This window comes from Podarcis tiliguerta (assembly GCF_965153285.1).
Source record: "Podarcis tiliguerta genome assembly, chromosome: 2".
Classification (NCBI taxonomy): Eukaryota; Metazoa; Chordata; class Lepidosauria; order Squamata; family Lacertidae; genus Podarcis; species Podarcis tiliguerta.
This window is the reverse complement of record NC_139535.1, coordinates 57,555,463-57,571,574: the sequence shown is the minus strand read 5'-3', so window position 1 is coordinate 57,571,574 and position 16,112 is coordinate 57,555,463.

Genomic DNA, 16,112 nt, shown 5'->3' with positions numbered 1-16,112 from the left:
GTCAGACAGGGAGATGCAGGAGCTGAGGGAGTTCATTGACAAAAACCTGAAGAGGGGTTTCATCAGAGAGTCCCGAGCGGTGGGGGGCAGCCCAGTGTTTTTTGTGGACAAAAAAAACACAGATAAGCCGAGACTTGTAGTGGATTTCAGGGCCCTGAACGCCGTGTCGGAACCCCTGGCCTTTCCTATGCCCCGAATTGATGACATTCTGACCAGGGTGAGGAAGGGGAAGATTTTTACAAAACTGGACCTGCGGGGGGCGTATAATCTGATACGAATAAGGAAGGGGGATGAATGGAAGACCACCATGTTCACCCCTTTGGGAGCATTTGAATACCTCGTAATGCCCTTCGGTCTCCAAGCCGGCTCCGCATGTTTTCAAGCTTTCATCAACCACGTCCTGGGGCCGTTGCTCTACAAGAATTGTGTGGCCTTTTTGGATGACGTGTTGGTGTATTCGGAAAATGAAGAGCAGCATGTGAGGGACGTGAGAGAAGTGTTGGGCCGGCTGCAAGCCAATCAGCTGTGGGTGAAACTGGAGAAGTGCCAGTTTCATGCCAAGGAGGTGGAATTCCTGGGGTACCGCCTGTCAGACCAAGGATTGGCCATGGATCCAGGCAAGGTCCAGGCGGTGCTGGAATGGAAGACACCGAAAACCAAGAAGGATGTGCAAAGATTCCTGGGGTTTGGGAACTTTTATCGGAAGTTCATCAAGAATTTTGCACACTTGACGGCGCCCATCACCGACTGCCTCAGTAGCAAGAAGAAATTTGTTTGGACGGCGGAGGCGGAGAGAGCTTTTGAAGGACTGAAAAGGGCTTTCGCTTCGGAAGAACAACTTCTGCATGTGGACCTACAGAAGCCCATGAGGGTGGAGACAGACGCGTCAGACAGAGCGGTGGGGGCGGTGCTCCTTCAGCCGGGAAGAAATACGTCAGGGTGGAGACCGTGTGCCTTTTTCTCGAGGAAGCTGAATAAGTCCGAGCGGAACTACACGGTGTATGACAGGGAACTACTTGCCATTCACGAAGCGTTCCGGAGGTGGAGACATTTATTGATTGGGGCACAACACAAGGTGCAAGTGTGCACCGACCACAAGAATTTGGAGTATTGGAGAACAGCTCGAGTACTCAACCAACGGCAAGTGAGATGGGCACAGGAATTTTCCAAATTCCACTTTGAGATTTGTTATGTACCAGGCCCAGAGAACGTCAGGGCGGACGCTCTCTCACGCAAACCAGAGTACTTGGAAGGGGAGGGGGCAAGCGAAGAAAGACATGTCATTCCTGAGGACCGCTGGGTGTGTGGGGCGGCGCTGGTGGGGAGACGAGAGCTGGTAGAAGAAACGGAAACTGACGAATATGCCCAAAATAAGCTCAGAGGCCTCAGGGGAGAGGGTGAGAGCCCGGAGGGTTTTGAAGAAAGAAATGGGGCATTGTATTACAAAGGGGCACTGTATATACCAGAAGGTGAATTGAGAGGGAGGGTACTCAAGCAGTTGCATGATAGTCCCACGGCGGGACATTTTGGACAACACAAGACCATGTGGATGGTCACCAGGGAGTTTTGGTGGCCCAAGGTGAGGGAAGATGTAAAGGAGTATGTAAGAGGGTGTGACCAATGCCAGAGGGCCAAGGGGGAAAGAAGGGCGCCGGCAGGGTTATTGGAACCACTACCCACGCCAGAACGGCCTTGGGAGGCGGTATCAATAGATTTTATGACGGATCTGCCCAAATCCAAAGGGAAGACGGCCATCATGGTAGTAGTGGACCTGTTAACTAAGATGTGCCACTTTGTAGCATGTTCACATGCAGTCACAGCGGAAGAAACAGCGAAGTTGTTTGTAGAACACGTCTTCCGGCTGCATGGCGCCCCCTTGAGGGTTGTCTCGGACCGCGGGAAACAATTTACTTCCAGGTTCTGGAGGAAGCTCATGAGCTTGCTGCACGTGGAAGTTAATTTTTCGACGGCCCGGCATCCTGAAACCAATGGGCAGGCGGAAAGAGCAAATGGCATCCTCCAACAATATCTGAGGTGCTATGTCAATGACAGAGGGAATGATTGGGTCGAAAAGCTGGCGCTGGCAGAATTTGCCTACAACAATGCGGAGCATGTGTCCACAGGGATGAGCCCCTTTTTGGCCAATTACGGGTGTCACCCCAGGGCATTCCCGGGGGAGGGGGGCGAGAGATGGAGCGTCCCAGCGGCCGAACAGTTTGTAGAAGAGATGGAAGCGATCCATCGTCAGCTTCAGCTCAACTTAGAAAGGGCCAAGGCTCAATATAAGAAGCAGGCAGACAAGAGCAGGAGGGAAGGTGAAACCATAAGGGTGGGGGATCAGGTGTGGTTGTCCACCCAAGGGTTGCCGTTCAAAGGGGGTTGTAAGAAATTAAGACCCAAGAGATTGGGACCCTTTGAGGTCATTCAGCAGGTCAACCCAGTGGCTTTCAAACTCCGGTTACCCAACCACATGAAATTGCATCCAGTGTTCCACAGGTCATTACTGTCACCGTACAAGGGGGGAGGTGAAGAGGAGCACACCAGGGGACCGGTCTTGGAGGAGAGGGAAAGCAGTAACCATGTAGCGGAAATCCTCGATTCCAGGTGGAAGGGCAATCAGGTGGAGTATTTAGTGGCGTGGGAAGGGGAACCGGAGTCAGAAAACACCTGGGTGACTGCAGAGGAGGTCAATGACGAGGTTTTAACAGAAACGTTCCACCAAAGATTCCCGCGGAAACCACAGCCGGTAGCAAGGTTTAGAAGGGAGTATTTCGGCACCACAGACGAGGAAGAGGAACTGGAAGGATTCGCGGAGTCGGAGTTGGAAGAAGGAACGGACTCAGATGACGAGGAGTACCGAGAGACTAGGAACCACAACGAGTGGAGAAAGGTGTTCGAAACTTCAGACGATGAGGAAGGTTCCTTCCGGGGTTTTACCTCCTCACAACCCGTAGGGGAGGAGACGGGAGGGGGTGAAGGGGGCCCTGGAGGGGAGGTGGATGTCAGGGAACTGCCATCGGCAGGACAGGAGGTGCCAAGGCTCTCTGAGGTAGAGAGAGACTTGACACCTGAAGAGGGAACCAGTAGGGGGCGAACAGGAACGTCAAGGGAAGGGGAGTCGGAGGAATGGCTCAGAGATGCTTCCAGTGAAAACAGTGGGGAAGTCTCAGGGCCCCCTATAGGAACACCCGTTCCTCGGCGGAAACTGTCACGCAGAGAGTCCAGAAGACGTGTTTCCGTTAAGGAGCTTTTATGTTGGAAACGTTTCCGAAAGCAGCCACTTTCGGATCCTGCTAGCGACTGACGCAGCCATGCTGGAGGGGCTCCGTCACAGGCAGAGGTTTGAGAAGCGGTTCAAACTCTGAGGGATTGCAATTTACACACAAGCAGCTCTTCATCCCATCACAGTATATGATCTTAAGAACCTGGGGAATAAATTCATCTAGAAATTCGAGCTATACATCATGAATTATAATATTTAGCTATTTCTAGGCTGTCAATTCAGCTATGCATCGTAAGTGACATATTTAAAAAATGACATTTGAAGAAATAATTCGTATTATCTTTTCAGAGTTCTAGACATTGCAATTCAGTTCTAGCACTGTGAAACAATACACGTCTCTGTCTTTCGTCTCTTATATCTAACTCACTTTGCCTGGATAACTGACAGAGAAGTGCTTAATGTGTTCTGAGAGTAAGAACTATCATTTGGATACGAGGAAGTCGAGACTGCGCTTCTGCACTTCAGATCAATTCATGAAACTTGAGTTCTCTGAATGGTGTAGAGATGGCAAAGCGGGAAGAGCAAGGCTCTTGTGCCTTTAATACCTGCGTAGTTTGCAGAAATTCAGCTTGTTAAAGCTTTAATATACTTTTAATCTTTTGTTGGAAGCTGCCCAGAGTGGCTGGGGAAACCCAGCCAGATGGGCAGGGTATAAATAACAACAACAACAACAACTATTATTATTATTATTATTATTATTATTATTATTAAAAGGTAAAGGTACCCCTGCCCGTTCGGGCCAGTCTTGCCAGACTCTAGGGTTGTGCGCTCATCTCACTCTATAGGCCTGGAGCCAGCGCTGTCCGCAGACACTTCCGGGTCACGTGGCCAGCATGACAAGCTGCATCTGGTGAGCCAGCGCAGCACACGGAACACCGTTTCCCTTCCCGGTGGTAAGCGGTCCCTATTTATCTACTTGCACCGGGAGGTGCTTTCAAACTGCTAGGTTGGCAGGCGCTGGGACCGAACGACGGGAGCGCACCCCGCCGCGGGGATTCGAACCGCCAACCATGCGATCGGCAAGTCCTAGGCACTGAGGTTTTACCCACAGCGCCACCCGCGTCCCTCTATTATTATTATTATTATTATTATTATTATTATTATCATCATCATCATTTCATGTGTGGAAATAAAATTATGTGGAAAGCTTCTGCTGTAGACATTTTGTCTGTTGGTTTGTGTGGCCCCTAATTGATTTTCTTCCATGGCGGGGACAATGGTCCTTTAGAGAAAAAGGTTTCTATATCCCCCACCCTTGCCACCATATACAGGGAGGGGGGGAAATATTTGATCCCCTGCTAAATTTGCCCATTTCCCCTCTGATGAAGAAATGACCAGTCCATTGTAATGGTAGGTTTATTGTAGCTCTGAGAGACAGAAAAACAACAGGGAAACCCAGAAGACAAAAGTCAGAGATTGATGTGCGTTATAATGAGTGAAATAAGTATTTGATCCCTTTGCAAAAGATGACTTAGTACTTGGTGGCAAAACCCTTGTTGGCAATTACAGCGGTCAGATGTTTCTTGTAGGTGACCACCAGGTTTGCACACATCTCAGGAGGTATTTTGTCCCACTCCTCTTTGCAGATCCTCTCCAAGTCAGTAAGATTTCGAGGCTGATGTGTACCTATCACTGTACCTATCAAAATAAAGAGGGGAAGAAGTCACCTCACCTGCTCACAGCCTTCTCCAATATGGTATGACGTGTTTATTTCCCTTTAATTATAGTTACAGTATATATTTTCAATTATACATCCATATATAAATTAGCTAATACTAATGATATGCAGATTTGTATCATATTGCATAGTGGTGGGATGGAGCTCCCAATCCACATACATTGTACTGGGGCCTGAAGTTCTGGTTAGCTCCTCTGGGTTCAGGTATCCGTAATTTTAATGTTCAGGTGATGGGAAATGACTCTGCTTGAGACTCTGGGGAGCTACTTTCAGTCAAAGGAGACAATATTAGAATCACCATGATCACCAATACTGGACGTTCCTGCAGGTGCTACTCCCCTTGTGACCTGTCTCACTAGATTAATCACCTGTGTTCAGATTTAACTTTATTTAAAAAATACAACCCACCCAAACCATCAGATCTGACTTTGGGGGGAATAAAGTGTTGGTGGGTACCAGGAATGGATGAACACAACACTTTTTAGTTTCTCGTTTTCCCAGTGTTAAATTCTGTTCTGTACACTTCCACATCGGCCTGCAATTTTTTAAGCCCTCGTGAAAATTTCAACAGAATCATAATGTGATTCCTCCGAACATAAGCATTTTCCGTAAAATTTTGCCTAAGAGACTCAATTTTGCAAGCAGCTTCCTCTAACGCAGTGCATTTTTTGTGCACTTAATTTGTCCAGAAGAACTGCATCACAAAATTCAAAGAAGTAGGAATTGTGAAGGATGGCTGTTTTCCAGCTGAGCATTATTTCAGGAAGAGTGAATTAGGTAGGTTCATGTTAAAATGCAGACTGAACCAAATTTCTCATCCACTCCTAGTAGCTACAGGGGGCTGGTGCGGGTGCCGAACCCAAACATATTTCCATTCAATTCTTCTGACATGCTTACTGAAGTCTAGAGATTCTATGTGGGTGTTGGACTGCAACCAAGTACATCAGGGTTCAAATTCTGACTCAGTCATGAAGTTTTGTTGGTGACATTAGGTCAGTCACTATTGTTAGCTTAGTCCTACCTCACAGGGTTGTTGTGAGGCTAAAATGCACACTCCCCTAAGGTCTTTGAAGCGAGAGGAACAGGATCACAAATGTAATAATAATAAAGTCTATTAAGAAAGTGAATGTTTTAGGTCTTTAAGTAAATGCATTATATCTGTTTACATAATGCGCAAACCTCGAAGAACATTGTATATCATCCCAAACATTTAAAGTCAGAACACAGTAAATTATCAGCTCTTTTCCTCACTTTGGTACAAAACTATATCTATCTCATATGTGTGTAAATAGCTTTAATATATTCCCTCTATCCACAGACCTATATTATATCTTCATATTTTATGATAATAAATATCTGAATGAAACTAAAGAAAAAAACCACATTTAGAAAGCTGATTCTTTGTCAAGGCTAAAACATTATTTATTTATTTATTTATTGCTAAAATGTGAAATAAGTATGGCAAAGATTTCACAAATAATACAAACTTTTCGCTTTACAAACTGAAAATCAGACTTAAGAATCTATGCCCCACTGTGAAATTATTGTTTTTTTCTTCGTTAGTCTCATGGCTATAGGTAGTCTTTGTACAACACGCCTTCTTTACAGTATTGAATCAGTTGCTCTGTTTCATTTCTTTCTTTCTTTAAAAAGGAGGGGGGCTAAACTGCAACAGCTTGTTCCTTGTTGAATGGATTGTGGCGCTTAAGTGAGCAAACAGCATTTATCTAAATAAATGAAATATTCTTCTGGGCGCAACAAAAGTGCTTGATGGGCTGAGACTAATCGCTAGGAAATGAATGGTGTTTGTTGGTGTTTGGGGGCAGACAAGAGATTCAGTTCACATTAGAATTTTTCAGAGAGCGCCAACATAAATGCTCAATCCTCCAAGTTACAGACATTCTTATAGTTATTAGATGATGGGTGGAAAGGAATACAGAATTATGCAATGCAAGAAGGTTTTTAAAAATAAAAAACAACAAATTGGTGTGGAAAGTGATGATCTCGATCACATATTTTTTTAAAAAAAAGTTAGTTAAACATACATTGGACATGCTTTGATGGATGAAGTAAGAAAAATAAATCCTCTATGCCAGATTTTTCTGGCAGTGCCAATCCCATACAAATCTAGATTGTTTCTAGTACAGCCACAGTACTTAACAGAGCTGCCAAAAGAAAAAGAAAAAGCCACAAAGATGTGCTGAGCTGGGAGTAGCTTATCAGGTCAGAGAAATGTCCTGACACACTTTCTTCCATTGGGTAATCAGAGGCATACCGCCTCCTGACAGGGCAGGTAGAACCATACCAGGATGGTATGTGAAACCAGGATGCGTGTCTTCCAGGATGCCTTGACTTGTGCCCTGCTCTTGACCCCCCCCCCCCCCCCCGCTTTTTGAGGGATGAGAGCACATTGCACGCAATATATCGTGAGGAAAAAACGGGACGTCCCATTTCCCCTTGGGGCACTTGAATTTTTCTAATTCTCTTGCTTGAAGCATGGCATCCCACACAAACCCCGTAAAAGGAAATGGTATTATTGTGATCTATGGAAACAGACCAGGGTCTGTCTAGATTCAGAATGCAGGCTATCTGGTCCACAGGCCATTTTGGATAGACAATTAACACTGCCTTAAATGCAACAGCAGCATACATGAACATACACTCCATACAAAGAAGTGTATTTTCACAGAAAGCATCTCGCATCATTTAGACTCTTGTTTTGCCATATGCCATAGACTGTCACATTTCTCACATTAAGAAACATGTTACTTCTTTGTTTGTTTTGTCACTCTTAGATATTCTCTGGAGGGAAATTATATCAGTGTTTCTGTGAAATAGATTTAATTTGTTTGTGACTTGTTGTCTATAGAATCTATCTAACTACTTATCTCTTGTTACCTCTCAGTCAAAGGTTTTCCATCGTGTTAACATTTTAGCAGGGGAAAATTTGTACTTGATTTCTTTGAACTCTTCAGATGTTTGTCCAACCCTGGAGATATTTATTTTTCTCTGCTGGTGAGAAGGGAAATAAATGGGATTGTAGGTTTATAGTGTTAGTGCAGGGCGATTTGTTTCTCCAGAAAGGAGAAAATGTTCAGGCAACTGAACTGCTTTCTCAAAAAAACCCCACAAAAAACAATGTGGCTATGGCACACTGATTAGATGCACAATAATATAATAATGACATTCTCCCAAAACTTGTGGCTTAAAGGATTTATCAGTTTGCATCACCGTGCTATCCTTGGGGAGTTGTGTCCGGGGCTGTTTAGCTATGATATAGCCTGGGTGTGTTGAATCAGTGCCTGGAGTCAGTAATAGACTGAATGAAGACCAAGAAATAAGATGTATTTACAGTTATTGAGCACTTCATCTGGCTTTGAAGGTGGGTTCGGCTTTTCTGTATAGGATCATACCCCTCCAATAGGATCATGTCTACAGCTTCAGGGTGCACTTAGAATCGGTTTTACAGAAGTTAAAAACCTATCATGATAAAAATGTGAACATACCAAGTATGTTCATTTTTTATTCTCTTCATAAGAAGTATATTCTCCTGTGCCCTTCTCTAACTTAAATCAATGAACTGTGAGTTTCTGGAACATTTCCCCTTCCCAGTTTCAAATTATTATGGGGATTTTTTTTGGTTATTTGTTTTTCTTTTAACTCATCCTAATTCCTTCCAAATACCTTTTTGACAGTTGGATACAAATTTTGCTCTGGAATTAACAGTTTAGTCCCTTCTCCTAGAAAATGATGTGATGATAGGGTAGGGGGAGGGGATTTCTTACAATGACATTGTTCTTTGTGCCACAGAATTGCTCTATGAAGCCATATTAATATTATTGATTGTGATCTTCTGGGTTCCTCAGGAGATGACTTGCCCTGATTTTACATTTATAGCATGCACTATTCTTTCCCAAATGCATTTCTCAGTCTGACACAATCCTGAAGTTAATCAGTTCCATCTATATTTTTTGATGGGTCAATGTCTCCTTTTGCCATTTCCCCCTCCCAACTTTGTATCTTCTGCAGATCCAATGATCACTGAATTTACATTCTCCTCTGCTGTTAATGAGTATATTGATTAATGCTGGCCTCAGTACCAATTCCAGTGGGAAAACAATTGATACCACCCTTCGTTTATTCTGACACAAAGCCATTGATGATAACTCATTGGCTCCTAGCTGTTGGAGAGATTTCTATCTGCTTTATTTGATTATTAACCAAGCAATACCACTCCAGTTTTTCTCTTGAAAATTCTGAGTAATATACACTGTGGTTTAGGAAACAATGATAACAATCTAACTGTATGGTGCTGGGGTGGGAATTTCTTTCTATAAGCTTGTGTGTCATATATTAATGAAATGTGTTGTGTGTTAAATGCAAAAGCAAAGCAGGCAGCTACTATAATGTTGTGGATATATGTGGGGGCAAAGTACCTGAAGCGTTACTTCCTCTCTCTCTGAAATAGAAGGTCTCCTGTCTCTGGCACTTTTAGCAACAATGTTTTCAGCAGCTGAAACCCGTCCTCATCATGGCATCTGAATGCTAAGAAAAACTTTGCATGGTTCATTTTGAATAAGATAGACCCATGAGGAGACATGGGGCAGGGGATTGAAGAGGAGAACAGGTTTGAAATAACAGGCTCAGAAAGAAAAGAATTGAGCAAGCCTGTCACTACAGGAAAATGTTGAGTTCATATAAACAAATAGGAGAGGACCAGTTGATGTGATGCTGAGGTAATGCTATCAGAGGCAGATTTAGGGGAAGGTGACCGGTGTGGTTGCACTTGGTGTGGCGCCTCGGGGGCACCACAACTATGAAGTAGACTGGAAGGTGGGGAACCCACCCAATTTTGGCGTTGCATGGGGTGCCACTGAAATTTGAGAACCTGAGGTCTGCCACTGGGGCCATGTGATCAGGTCCGCCTGCATCCCAAGGGACTCTCACGCAGGACAGTTGGTCTTTCATGGCTTCTGAGGCAGGGGTGGGGCATGAGCTTTTGTAGAACAGAGCCCGGCAGGCTCTAGTCCCTAAAAGCATCTGGCGCCATAAATCTGGGAATCTTTACAATGCAGTAAGACCCTGTTGTTTTCATTGCATGACCACCCCTTTGGACACAGCCACAATGGATAATGTCATTTTTACAGGAGATGAGTTTGGTCCAAGTTCTTTTCCTGACTGCGTTAAAAATGGCTTCTGATTTTGTGTGTGTGTGTAGGGTGTGTGTGTGTTTCCCTTGCCCCCACTTCTGATAGACACAGATATTTTTATCATGTTGTTTCCTTCACGTATTCTGAGTGGCAAACTATCCATGAGGGAGTTGCTGTCAGAAATGACTTGGTGGTAGACAGAGCTGATTAGCTCTAAATGAAGTTCTGAGCTGCTAGTACATGAAATGGAACTTTTCCCTCCCCCCTTATTCTTTCTTCTTTTTCTCCTTTTTATAAATCACCTCCTTGCACCCTCGACTCCCCATTTGAATCTTAAGTCACAGCCACCAACTCTCTGCCTATCTTTCTCTCTTTTTCCCCACAGAAGTAAGTAGATCTTTGGATGTTTACGCCAGATAAAAGCCAGTCATTTGCCTCTTTCATAGTGTCACTACTAATTTCCACACAGTCAAAGCCACTGCTAATTTATTTACTGAACACTGATGCCCTGGTAGCAGAGGCGGCCGCTGAAACGGCTTTCTGGCCGTCGGCTTTTGTTTGTTGACAGCCTGATTTCCCAGTAGGCCATTTCCACCTGTGTTTCTGTTGTTTTTAGCGCATGTCTTTCTTTCTTCTTCCCAGTGACTGTCTCCCAAATGGCTCCTGAAGGCGTTTCTCATCTTCACATTCTCTGTCTTCCCCCCTCCGCCCTCTCTTTCTCTCTCATCCCTTTTCTCCCTTTCCAGCTGTAAGGACTCCGAGCTTGGCTTTCAGTCGCTCTCTCGCTCTCTCTGCAGTTACCAGTTGTCTACACTCCCTCAGTCCCCTGGGGCACAAATTTTTGTTTCAAGGACAAGATTCAAAAGAGTTTCCTACACACAGGTTGCAGGGTGCACCTTCAGAAGTACCTTCAAATAGGCACCAGAGATTTGAATATATGAAGCTCCTGCATATGAGTTTTAAATTGTAATGAAGGCCTATTAAATAGGGGAGCGGTGAAGCCATTCTTTCATTATTATTATTATTTTCCGAAAATTTATATTTTATAAAAGTTGAAATGTTGCTTTTCTTTCCTACTCCCTTGACACAGGCTGAAAATAGAAATTAGAAGGACAGGCTTTCCCCTTTGAGTTCATACATATCAAAGGCAGTGAGCTGTCAGGATGAAAATGATTCAGCAAGTGGTCAGAAGGCTCTGTGGTGCTGGTGAATAAATTCATTGAGATGCGGCAGCTGCTATATAGAGATATAACACACACACACACACACATACACAAATGTGAACTGAATGGAGCACAAACACCAGTGATTGTGCACATTCATTGAAAAGCATCAAGAATGTGCCTCAAAATCACACATAGTGCTTGGGCACCAATTATGCATATCGTCTAGGTAAATGTTACATGTTACATGTCTGTGGGTGTAATATATGTTACTCACATTTTCCAGCATCATTTGTTGACTGCCCATATTAAATGGGCAAAATACTCATTTGGTGCCAGTATGTGCGCATTCTCCACATTTTAATGAAAATCAGTGTTTATGCAAAATTACTTTTATTTGTTAATTATTGTTATTAATAGTTCACCATAAATTGGTGTCATTAGGTGTCCAACGGTACCATATGATCTCATTGTTTTCAAGCAAAATCCAAGCCGCATAAACCATGATATACACATGTACACACAATGGAAGGACATAGCATTTGTACAGTGATCTTTGGATGAAGGGCAGTGGCCTCGATTCATAGAATTGTAAAGTTGGAAGGAACTACAAGAATCATCTAGTCCATCTCCCTGCAGTGCAGAAATCTTTCACCCAATGTGGGCTTGAACTCTGAGATTAAGAGTCTCATGCTCTACTGATTGAGCCATCCCTCAGGGGGTGGTATAGAAATTTAATAAATGAAATGAAATGAAATAAGGTACTTTGAACCATGTGCAATTTCAATCCTATGTATGCCTACTTTGAGTTAAGTCCCATGAGTTATGTGAAGTTTACTTCACACAAATGTGCATAGGACTGCAACCTTTATGTATATTATATTAATTGCTTCTCTTTGTAGGGCCAGAAGAAAAATACTACATTTGTATTTCCCCAGAAGCCGAACACCAGTATATCAGTCTCTTTCCCCTCCTCCATTGACTGGTTGAACTCACTCCTCCAGTTTGCTCCTGGAAGTTTTCCTTCCTTTGGTTTTTCACCACGTCTTCCTTCTAATTCACTACACAAGACTATAGGCGGGATTTACCTAACAAGCCCTAATTGTGTACAAGGACTTATGCTTCGCAATGGGGCTTTATCCCCTTCTCCTCCTCTGAGTGCCCCACCCAATTGGCTCTGGAGCAAGATAGGGGTTGGGAGAACCCCAGAACAGCATATGGCAAATTCCACTCCATGCTGCCAATTTAGGTCATGCACATGAAATTTAGAATAGCGAAGTGCATATTATTATGTTTCTCCTAATCAATGAAAATATATACAGTGTGTGTGTGTGTGTGTGTGTGTGTGTATCCTTTTATTACGGACTACAATCTTGGTCGCAAATGGGTATAATCTATCCAGTGTAGAGGATATGTAATAAGATCCAATTATTTCAATTTCATAGTTAAGTATGAGCTTAAATCTTTCCCATTGAAATAAATGGGATTTAAAAATGCTTATGTGGGGAGATACTTTCTCACATTTCCCATTAGAGTCCAACAATTCATCAAAAATAAACCGATACCAGAACTGTAATTCATTCCTAGGTGGGGTTTTGTACAGTTGGATGGGACTCAAAGCATCTTCTTGTCCAAACCCCTATAATTAACTATAACGTTTCGCCCTGCTTCTTTGTGTTGAGACAAATGATTCTGAATATCTCTACCTATGAAACGCTTTATATCAAGCTCTTCCATGCTCAACATGAGTAAGAATCTTCTTACTGCATCGTGTCACACTACTTCCCACACCCCATATATACCATATTTATGGAGCTCAATTTATTTCTTATTAGATTTATAACCCACTTTTCCCCAAGGAACTCAAGGTGGCATACATGGTTCTCCTCCTCTCCGTATGATCCTCACAAGGTAGGTTAACTTCATGGCTGAGTGGGCATTTGAACCCTGGTCTCCCAATGGACCTAGTCCAGTGGTCTCACCACTACAAGGCGAATGTCGTTGTGAAGACTACAGAAGTGAGGAGAATATTTTCTGGCCTCTGCCACTAGCAAGGGGACCAAGCACTATGGGTAGGCTGTACCCCCTACTTCCTAGAAATAAAATTGTGGCAAGAGGGAGGTCAAGAAAGCCCCATCCATGAGTCAGCGAAGGAAAAGCTGTGGGGAACTTGCATCCTTCTCCTTGCCAGAATGAATGCTTAACTCAACTGGAAACTGCAGAGATGAACAAGAAGAAACTAATGCATGTAATGAGAATTATCTATGTCTAACATGGGGCAACTCTGCCATGTTCGCTGTTAGTGATACTGCAACTAAAGCAGAATTTTGTGCTGGACAAATGGGCTGAGCTGAGAAGGTAGAACCACTATCAGCTTCTACTGGTACAAGGAAGCACTGGTTTTATGAGATCTGGCATCCCATAGCATGGGCAAAATGTACCAGCTGCTATCACTGCAGAGCATAGGAAAGGGCTTTTGATGTTCTGAGAGAGAGTACAAAAGGCATTATGATTACTGCTGCTGTTATTTTCAATGTTCCAATGTACGTTTTCTGTTCTTTTCTTCATCAACACCTCAGAGGTTGCCCAACAAAGACTGCATGTGAAAGTAATGCAAATCCAGCATACTTTAAAGATTGTTGTTCATCTTACTTTTAAATTATTATGTCACTGGGAGAAAAGTGCTTATCATATACTATGCTACTACAAATGATGAACTGCTGTTTTATTGTTACCATACCACAAATGTCATTTTGCACTTTCTCTTTCTTTGCCCCCCTCTCCCTTTGTATTAAACTTAACTGTTATTGAAGAGATCAAAGTTAATTATCACTAAGGAGATCACTTTACCTATCAACCCCCTTCTGCAACCCCTCTAATGCTAGCAGAAGCGGTATGCTAATCAGTTGTTTAATTTGCATAATTTACTGGTGGAATGATACATATTTTTATCCGCCTGAAAGTAGATCTGTTGGCAAAAGCTCTTCAGAGGTAAAAAGAGGGAAACTAAGGTTAAATTCAAAGGTTGATCAATGGAATAAAACACCAAATTGGAAAGATCTCAGATTTTTTTTTATTTGCATTCTCAAACTTAACAGACAGTGCTAGTTACATACCCTGAAATTCTACAATGAATTCTTTTTGGGTAGAGGATATTGAGGATGTTTGTTTAGTATGGCAATGTCAATAAATATTTACCTGAGACATCACCCCCACTGTAATTCTGCCACATGAGAGCCAATCTACATGTTCAGAGAAGGCATTTAGCACAGTCACCTTGAATGTTGCAATTCAGAATGCCAGTAGGGAGATCATACTCCTGAAGGCTCCCCTGCCTTGCAGTCAAAAGTTCCCACCTGTGGAAAGCACATATCTTAGTGTGACAAATTATAGGATGCTTTTTAAATGTGCTGTATTATTGATGCATTTGCCACCCTGGGATCCTTTGGGAGGAAGGGCAAGATGTACATAGAAGTAACAATAATAGCAGCAGCAGCAACAACAACAATACGTTATTTTGGATGTGCTTGATTTCTAATGCAGGGAGTTGCTAACATGCAATCGTGCAATACAGTCGTATCTTCGATCTCAAATGCCTTGGCTCCTGAACAAATTGGCTCCTGAACGATCAAACCCCGGAAGGGAGTGTTTGAGTTTTCGAACGTTCTTTTGGAACCCAAAAGTCCAACGCTGGTTCTGCGGCTTGGCTGCAGGAGCTTCCAAACGTTTTGGTTTCTGAACGTTTTGGAAGTCGAACAGACTTCTGGAATGGATTCCGTTCGACTTCTGAGGTATGACTGTAATGTTTTGACTTTGTACAGATCCAGAGGAATAGAGGGCCTTTTCACTGGCTACGTTCAGGTGTTGTCATTTCCTGCCCAGAGAGAACTGTCTCTTCACCCCTTCCCTGATGGAATTCTGCTGCACTTTGAAGTCCTTCCTTTTTAGGATGGCCTTTGGGTTGTTAGTGATTGTAGTGACTTTTGGCTGGCAGGTTTTACTGCTCTTCCTCTTATGGCCTTATTGTTCTGGCTTTGGCTGTTAGGGACATAGGAAGCTGCCTTATATTGAGGCAGACTATTGATCCATCTAGCTCAGTATTGTCCACACTGATCAGCAGTGAGTCACCAGGATTCCTGGCAAGACTTTCTCCCGGCCCTACCTGAAGATGCTGGGAAGTGAACCTGGGACCTTCCTGCATACAAAGCAGATGCTCTATCATTGAGCTATGCCACTGTCTTTTTTAAGTAGAGTTGTACCTTGGATCCTGAATGCCTTGGTACTTGAGAGAGTTTGGATTTGATATCCCACTTTATCACTACCCGAAGGAGTCTCAAAGCGGCTAATATTCTCCTTTCCCTTCCTCCCCCACAACAAACACTCTGTGAGGTGAGTGGGGCTGAGAGACTTCAAGGAAGTGTGACTGGCCCAAGGTCACCCAGCAGCTGCTTGTGGAGGAGCGGAGACGCGAACCCGGTTCCCCAGATTACGAGACTACCACTCTTAACCACTACACCACACTGGCTCTCTTGGGAGCCAAAACTTGGAAGTTTTGGCTCCCAAACACTGCAAACACTGAGTGTTCCGGTTTACAAACGTTCTTTGGAACTCGAACATCTGACAGGGCTTCTGCGGCTTCTGATTGGCTGCAGGAGCTTCCTGCAGCCAATCTGAAGCCATGCTTTGGTTTCTGAATGTTTTGGAAGTCGACAGACTTCCAGAACGGATTCCGTTTGACTTCCAAGGTATGACTGTAATGAAGTTTTAGTGTTTGATTCTAACTTGATTTTCGTATTGTATTTTTGTCTATATATTCTGTATTTCAGTTTTTTTGTAAG